The 9,623-nt window shown below is 37.0% G+C and overlaps 1 protein-coding gene across 1 annotated transcript in view; it reads right to left on the bottom strand.

Moving 5' to 3' along the window:
- Positions 1–9,304, bottom strand: part of dis3l2 (DIS3 like 3'-5' exoribonuclease 2) — an 86,785-nt gene extending 77,481 nt beyond the window's left edge. The window contains 1 exon segment of the mRNA XM_073849320.1: positions 9,227–9,304. The gene's annotated coding sequence lies outside the window, so the exon portion shown is untranslated.
- Between the last annotated feature and the right edge of the window lie 319 nt (positions 9,305–9,623).

The raw sequence follows: 9,623 nt of genomic DNA, 5'->3' as shown, positions 1-9,623 counted from the left end.
ATATATATATATATATATATATATATATATATATATATATATATACATAATCAAAAAGTCTTGGTTTTACTTGGTTAATAAATAATCAAACTCATTCACTGGCACCGCATCCTCTTTCACATCATCACATAAACTTGATCTAATTAGTTAGTGCTGAATTATCGCATCGTATCGTGATATGGGTGTGAATCGTATCGTATTGCATCGCAATATGTCACAAATGTATCGTTAATATATCGGATCGGATACTTTGTATCGAGATGCGTATCGGATCGGCATTATACCTTAGATGCCCAACCCTAATACACATACACACAATATATACAATTTTGCCATCCAGTTTCATTTGTTAACATTAACTATATTAGTTAACATGAACAATTACTAAACAGCATTTATTAATGTTAATTAATATTAAGCTAAAAGAGTATTCATATATTGTTTAAAGGTAAATTAGTATCTTTTAACATTAGTTTATGTACTGTGAATTAACATGAACACAGTTCATGTGGGTGTACAGCAATACACAATAAAGTGCTCTATAAACGCTTCATTCTTTCAAAATATCTTTAAAAATCAAGTTGAGTATTTTAATGGGGCGATATATATATATATATATATATATATATATATATATATAACTGATCTTAAAATGATGGTTTTCAGATGTTTTGAACAGATAACAGCAAAGTTAGTTTTGTTGTCAGTTTGTCTTGAAATTTTTAATTATAATTTTATATTCAGTAAATAACACTATGAAAATATTGTCTATCAATGAAGATAAATCGCTCATGCTAAAAATTGGTATTTTTCTTAATCTTTTGCTATGTGACTGAATGGGACAAGTTCATGGTACAGTTCAGTAAAAAATAAAACAACAACTGCAAAATACAAACAATGAAAGACTTAGTGACCCTTTATATTTTCTCAAAATATCAGACTCTCAAAGATCAGACATATTTATGTAATTACACTACATATGTGCATTTCTTCCTCAAAGATGGTCTGCAGCATGGGTCACAGCTCTCTCACCCTCTCTCCCTCTCTCCCCTCCCCCCTGCACTGAGCTTCACTCACTCTGACTACACACACAGATAGAGACATTCAGCCTGCTGAGTGACAGCAGGTTTCTGATTTCTTTTTTAAATTTTCTTTAATTTATTGAAGCTTGTATAAAATTTATATTAACAGCACTTGCTCAGAATGATTAGATCTCTGTGTGAAAAAAGTTGTAAAGAGTTTGGATGCTGCACTTTAAAGATATAAAAAAATTACGGTTATGTTTTTTACTACATCTTTAAAAAATCACCACGTCAACACCGTTCAAGATATCCCAAATCCGCTCGCAATTTAACATCTTAAGAATCTTCTCTTCATGTTAAAAAAGTTTGGTGTGAACAGCTTGTTGTTCTTAGGAGTGTGAATTTGTTTACAGCCTGATTTTTCCAAAAATCCACATTCAAATCAAAATAGCCGGCTTCCTGTTGGTCTTAGCTAATGAGTTTGATTTAGAAAGTTGTCCAGATTGATTAGAATAATATATGTACAGAGATTGGTGGCTGTAGGAAAAACTAACCCCCCAACTTTTGTCAAAAGATGGCGCTATAGAGTGCCTGCTCCACGCCCATTTATGACCTTTCGCCAGTGTCTAACTATCATTAATATTGATGTGTGTGTTGAGTTTCATGAAATTCTAAGCATTTTATCTGCCTCAAAAAGACAGGAATCTAATTTTAAAGTTTGAGACGTTGCCATGGCAACAGCATTTGATTTATCATCGACCCTTTTACATATTCTTATCGGCCGTGTTTTGACATGATTTTGATGAAGTTTAAAGAAAATCAAGTAAAATTAAGAGGCTGATTTTAAAGCATTTTGAAAATGACACGCTTCCTGCTGCCAGTTGGTGGCGCTATAACTTTGACTCATAATAGTCACATTTATGGAATCGGCATCATACAACGAACAAACTGGTGAAGTTTCATCAGAATCAGGCAATGTGTGTAACAGTTATTAGACACTTCCTGTTTCTCATTTCTCACCATAACTTTGTCGCCTTGCCACGGCCAACCGTTCGAGATATCAAAAATTCCCTCGCAATTTAGCATCCCCAATATCTTGAGATCATGCTGACCGAGTTTGGTGACAATCCTATGGAAATCCTTGGAGTACAACATTAAATTCCAGAGCATGCGCTTTTTACACAGCCCTAAATATCTCACTTCCTGTTGCGTGGAACCCATGACAGAGTACAAAAGTTGTTCAGCTCGATAAGTTCTATATGTGTACTGAGTTTCATATCAGTACGTTCAAGTATGTGTGCACAGTACATCAAGTTTTCAAACTGTGTTCCAGGGGGCGCTGTAGAGGCCCTGAACCACGCCCGGGTCCCAGCCTCTGTGGCGTCCGTACGACGGCAGATTCCAACGTGTGCAAATTTTCAAGAGTTTTTGAGTACGTTAAGGCCCCCAAAAGTGCCAAAACGGTTGGAAACAGATTCTAAGAATCCTTAGAAGAACAATAGGGCCTTCGTCCTTTTGGGCTCGGGCCCTATTAATAATAATAATAATAATAAACGGAGCAGATCCAATAGGGTCCTCACACCATCGGTGCTCGGGCCCTAATAAATAATATATTTAAATATGAAACTAGCCTAAATAAGAATGTTAAATGGGCTATTAAACAAACATTCGTTGCAAAAATTCCTAAAACCTCGCCCGGACCTTGTCCGACAGCTCATCAGAATTACTGACCAGAGTCCGACTGGAACCGGTCTTTTTTCTCTTTCTCTTCCCCATTACACAGCTGCTGTTTTTAATAGCAAAGTGATTACATTTATTTTCGTTTATTTAGGTTATAAAGTTAATTTAGAAATATATTTGGAACACTTTATTTGTTAAATTTAAGTTTCTGTTTTTTCTGTCGGCCAGCAGCAGACAGATCAATTTAGCCCTCTCAAGTGATCACGATTTAAATTAAAATCCATAGATATCAAAAACTTAAAGCATATCACAATGTTAGTTGGATCGTTTAACCTAGATAAATGTGTGCTATTAGGTGCATATCCGATCGTTTGTGCGGAGAAAAAGCTGAAAAGTAAAGCTGAAGCGCACTTTGCAGAACATGGGGACGCCGGTGCAATGTGAAACTTCAGTTTTACTCAAAGTAAGACTAATATATAATCCGGAACTGTAGCCTAAAAAAAATAATTTAAATAATTCAAATCGAAAACAAAACTCTTTCATTAGCTATAGGCCTAATCCATAAATATGCATTTAGTGGGGCGGAATCACGGAATTTACACATGAAAACGGAATTCTCGGAATATGCATATATTTTGTTGACATATTAAATAATTTTTTTTACCTCTTTCTCATTTTTTCAGTTTAAAACAACAAACGTAGAAAGGTCTCTACCTAAACCGTGGCCAAATGGCATTGTTAAACATGTTGCCTAGTAACCATACGTCCTTACGTTCCCGCGCAAGGAAAAAAATGTCGAAGCGAGTGGCTCCTGATAAGATAACGGCGTCGAAAAAATTAAGAAACTCTCAATTGAATGCTAAATACCGGGCTGAACAATACCCCAACGACTACTATGAATCGGGACAACAACTTTTTTGTAAGTTTTGTCAACATACTGTTGACTGGACCCGCAAAGACACATGTAACGATCATTTGATATCAAAAGTTCATCTCAAGAACAAAGCTAAATCCACAGCGGGCAAATCCCTCCAGGTTACCATTGAGGCAACGGCAAAATCAACAGAAGCAAGGCGTGAGTTTGTGGAAGATTTTGTTGCAATGTGTGCTGAAGCTAACATACCGCTTGAGAAAATGAAGAGGATACGTCCGTTTCTTGTTAAACATTGAAAGCAGGGACGTGCACTCCCAGAAAACGCCAGCAGCCTCAGGCAGACCCACCTGCCGCAGGTCTTTGACCAGCACATGCAAAAAGTGCTGCAAGAGATACGTGGAAAGAAATTCTTCGTTGTTGTCGACGAAACCTCTGACAGCCGAGATCGCAGTGTCCTCAACATTGTTATAGGTGAGCATCCAATTAACTTGTATTTTATGTAGGCTAATACAGCATATTAGCCTATTTTTAACTAGGGCTTATATTAAATTTTAATATACAATAATGCAAACAGCGCACTTTTCACTAGTGTTTCTTCTTGCTGCGTGTCTTTTACTGTCTATGGCAGGGGTCTCAGTGGCCTGATTGGAGGTAACTAGCTCGTCATGGAGCCATTCACATGTCGTGTCTTTTGCGCGCTCAAGTTCATTTCAAATGCAGGCGCGCGGCAAGCGCGCTCATAATTGAAACGATGCGCTCATTTTTTCCAGGTGCAGCGAGATGAAAACACCTCAACTTTTCAGAATACCAGCAGAGCTACAGCAAGCATTTTTCGGTGGTGGAAATCTATTAGCTACTAAAACTTCTTTGTCATTATGGAGAGCGCAGTGCATGGTTGCATAGCAACGACAGACGCCACGGGAAAATCGGACCGGATTTTACTATTAATAATAAAAGATAAGCTAATTTGCATTGTATTTGTAAATGTCAGTAAATGTCAGGGGTTGGTGGCGATGTAAGTATTGGTGGCGAGGGCTTCGATTACCTCTCTTTTTTTGACCATGTGTTTGCATCCCTAAATATAGTAATATAATATTTATATATAATATTCTACTAGCCTAACCTACTACATTCATCATTTTAGGAGGATAGATAGATAGACAGATAGATAGACAGACAGACAGACAGACAGACAACTTTCTTCCCTTTTCAATTCAACAGGCACTGAGGGAAAATACTTTCTAACTGATGTCATTTTCACGGAAAGCTGCAATTTTTCGACATTTTCACAGGCAGTTCTGCAGTCACTTCATACCAGTCTGTTGAATTGAATGATATTCTGGCAGTGGTGACTGATAATGCATCATACTGTCTGAAAGCCTACAGAGCAGTACTGAAGGGAGTCATGCCTCACAGTGTCCATACAACCTGCTTATGTCATGTCATCAATTTGGTGGGAGAGACCTGGCAACACTACAAATTCTTAAGTGAGGCTACAGCTCTTGTGATGTGGGTTAGGGATGCTCATTTCGGTTAATTTTCCTGACCAACAACCGCTGCTTGTTATCCGATCATTAACAGTTAACTGATAAAATTAGAATAATAAATTTGTTTAAAATAAAAATAGAATGCACGAGTATCTGTGATGATACATAAAAATACAAGCAAATGTTTTATTTTAACGTGCAAACAGTTCAGCAGCGCTTCTGAGAACAGAGAAAATCAGAATGAAAAAAAAAAAGAAAAATATAAATAGGCCTACACTAAATATGTATAAATTAAATAACTACCTAATTAAGATGACAGAACTAAAACACACTGAATCCTTCTATGCGCTTTGAAGAAAGGTACCGGTCTTGTTCTTCTCGTCGGACATAAAAACATATAGCAGACCAGCCTATACCTCAGTTTTTAACATGTGGACATGCTGTACGGATAGACTGGGACGCTGTCCGTTCACGCTTAGATCCGTGATAAACACTTCACAAAAATCCTTTCAATTTGCGGTTCGGGTCTTTTCATCCACTAGTCATATGTGGAGACACGTGTTTTCACAGTGTTCAATAGCCAATCACAGACATTTCTGTTGATTACATTATCGCAATGGCCAATCAGAGGCAGCTATGTTACGATCCTCTCACCACTCAAAGTGCCGGTTTCAATTCTGCTGAATTCTATACCTCCACGAACACTCTCATTAAAACAAAGAAAGTGTAGACATGATATAAATAAGAGATCCATTTACAGAGTAAAGGTTATTTTATTACTTTTTATTAACTTTGTGAGATTGCGATTAACTACAGTAATGTATGAGTGAGAGCTTTCCAGTGATTGTAAGGGGAGCGCGCACTTTTTAGACTATAATTAATTCAGAATTTGAATACATTCATGGATTCACTCTCTGATAACCCAATATCGCCATTGCCATCGCGTTGCATGAGCTACTTACATGAATTACACAAACTAAGAGAAGGTAAAGCAGGTGCTTACTCAGCAAAATATGTCTGAACAGCTGCACATGTCCACAGGCGCCCGCGAGTAGCCTAAACATTTTTTTTTCTTTCACCATGCAGCAAACGTAAAAAATAATATATATATATATATATATATATATATATATATATATATATATATGTATTTTTTTTTTTTTTTTTTACGTTTAACTGATTGTAATAATCGGTTAAAATTCTTACTGACGGTTGACGGTTAAACGGTCAATATGAGCATCCCTAATGTGGGTTAAGTCTGCCTTCTTCAAAAAGCCTGCAAGGAAGAGAAGATGGTTGTACTTCTTGACAATGAAGGAGGCTGAGAAACCCAAGGTACCCCCTGAGCCTGTAAGCACAAGGTGGAATAGCTGGTTTGAAGCAGTTCAATACCATGCTGAACATGTCCACCTCTACAAGGAGTTCTTCTTAGCTGAGAAGTCTTCTGCTCAGGCAGTAAGAAACATCATTGAGCTGGTTGAAACCGATAAAAAAATAAGAGGCCCTCCACTTCAAACTGACCTTCATCTTTGAAGGGTGTGGGAAACTGGTTACAGCTCTGACAGTGCTGGAGGGCACCCACACTCCTGTAGCAGTCTCTGCATACAACATCATGGAAGATCTTGGTTCCTTTTTAGTCAATGGAACAGCCAAAACCCTTGGCTTTGGGGTCAAAACTGATGAGCTGCTGAACCAAATGAGAATGCCAAAGAAAAGGGATATGTTGGATCACCTTCACAATGGATTTCACATTGCATTTGAAAAATTTTCAAAGCACTGGGACGTCCATCCTGCCAAAAAAATATACAAGATGATCAGAGTGTTTGATCCCAGACAGGCTCCTGCAATGGAAAGGCATATTGAAGCCTATGGCACACTGTGGGAATTGAGGACCCCGGCATCTCCAGAGCTCAGTGAGCAGTGGGCCGCATTTCAACACTGTGTCAGAAATGAAGGCATCTCAGCTTCCTTGGACCTTGCTGACTACTGGAAAGGTACAAGTCAAAGATTTCCAGGCATTGCAAACATTGCCATGTCCTACATATACTTCCCAGTCAGTTCTGTTGACTGTGAGAGGAGTTTCAGCAAGTACAAGACACTGAGCTCAACACCAAGTGCCTTACCATCATGTACTTCAATGGAGATGTTGGCAAAAGATGGGAAATGCCTTAGAAAGCAACACATGCCTGCTTGTATCTTCAAGAAAGTACTTTAAAGTTATGAAAAATTCTATTTTGTCAGTGTTCTTTGGACATCGATCTGCACATACATGAAGAAAAGTACTTTGCTAAATGTTAGTACACATGAAATCGATACTTATTCCACAGTGTAATCCTGCATCTTTCCCCTGATGCCAAGTTACAGAGAGCCATGTTGGAGCACTAATGTAATGGAAAAGGCCAGCTGATTCAAATATAATGTGATTTTTTTTTTTTTTTTGTAGATAGAAAATACATTGTTCTGCTTACATGGAGGGGTCACTGATGATGATGGGTTAACAGTATACATTTAGGCTGTAATATGTCTTTGCGTTGGCGTTCTGACAGGCACATATCGTTGTTTCAATGTTTCTGTCTCCCTGCAGCATGGTTACAATTATTCTTTAATTTAATATTCATCAACCCTACTTTGTAACTGTTACCTTCATGTTACTGTTATTTTTGGCCAGAGATTTGGCTGAATTTTGGAGAATTTTGAATGTGCTTTATTAACAGTTTAAATAAAAAAGCTGAATTGTGAGTTTGTGTAACTGAATTTTTAAAGGTCAATACTGCTTAGAAGTGAAAAGAAAACAAACAAATCCGAAAAATCCGAAAGGGCTAAAAATAAATCCAAAAAAACGGAATTTGAAAAAAAAAAAAAAAAAACGGAATTTGAGAAAAAATAAAACAGATTTCATAGGGCCCTAATTTAGGCATTGAAGGCGCGTCAAATGAGCAAATGGCGAAGCCGCGGTTGTCATTGCGACAGTCACAGCCCTAGTTTTGCTTCCCAAATGCAAGTGGGCCCGACTGTACTTTATAGTGACTCTCAAATATTGCTCAATCTTCTCTTTTAATTTTTTTTTTGCTGTCTCTGTGTTAGTGGCGCAGCAGTCTGATCTTGTTCATTTATATTTGAGCGCGAATGATGCAAGGTGTATGAAAAAAGAAAAAAAAAAAGAAAAAAAAAAAAAAAAAAAAAAAAAGAGTATTCCAATCTCAAAATTTAAAATCGAATGCCAACCCACCGAACAAATATTCGAATGAAAGAATATTCTGGTCCAGCCCTTTTTCAGACACAATGTCCACCAACTTGTTGAAAACAAAAAATAAATCTAATAAAAATGGCAAGATGTAGAAAGGGGGCCAGAACTTTGTAAGGCAGTCATATATTGTGTAAGATTGACAGAAATACCATTTATACAATATTGAACTTGTTCATGACAATTTCACTGTTTGTTTAGTGTTTCCCCAACCACGCTAATGGAGGCCCCCCAACACTGCATGTTTTCTATGTCTCCTTAATCAAACACACCTGATTCAGATAGTCAGCTCATTGGTAGAGACTCCAAGACCTGAAATGGGTGTGTCCGACAAAGGACAGATTCAAAATCTGTAGTGTGTAATGGCCTCAAGGAACGTGGTTGGAAACCACTGGTTTAGATCATCCCATGTAGATTAATATGCAAATGCTTAAATAAAAATCAACCCTTGGACATAAAAGTGTTGAAGCTGAAGAAATACCCTTACATAACTTACATAACATAATTTCTTACGCTTTGACAGAACACAGATCTTATATCTGTATGGAACCTGTGACATTTATATTTTTACAGGTTGTCTGCACAGGCTAATAAACTTAAACCATGCTATCAACCATGCTAGCACACTTAAAAATATCCCTTGGGAAAATCAGGAAAATAAATAAATAAACAAGATACAAATAGCAATACAAAATCAGAGAAGTACTCACATAATATCAAAATAATAAATACGCTTAGTTTAATCCGTAGTTTATAAACTAAGGGATTTACTAATGTGTGAGGCACCCTATTCGTTTACCACGCGTTTAACAGTTTCATCTTCGTACACTCAACATATTTCAATAAACTTCACTTGTATACCGATGTAAAGCTATATTAAACAGCATAATCATCATTATAAACATAAATAACAACTCACCATCTACAGCTGCACTTCAGCGTGAATATCTATTGCTATTTTTCACCCAACACCTCCGAACAACACCACCAACTGCGCAGTTCTTCCGGGTCCTATAAATAACACGCTGTCGTTGCATCATGGGAATTGTAGTTCTCTTTCGCTTACAGGATAGAAGTGTGACATTAGACGTGAATCAGCAACATTATTTTGTTATTGTAACGGAGAGAGAGAGAAAAAATTTAACGTTAACCCCAGTTTGTTTTAATTCAAAGATACAACTTAAATTAAACATCTAAGGCTAAAGAAAACATGGCATGGTTCTGGGAGCAAATAACTCGATTTTATTTGTTTGTTTGTTTATTTAGTTTTTGTTATATTTCATAATTGCATAAAACTAATTTAGCTGATAATTAAT

Source organism: Garra rufa, chromosome 10 (genome assembly GCF_049309525.1).
Source record: "Garra rufa chromosome 10, GarRuf1.0, whole genome shotgun sequence".
Lineage (NCBI taxonomy): Eukaryota > Metazoa > Chordata > Actinopteri > Cypriniformes > Cyprinidae > Garra > Garra rufa.
The sequence above is the reverse complement of the archived record's forward strand: the minus strand, read 5'-3'. Positions and strand labels throughout refer to the sequence as shown.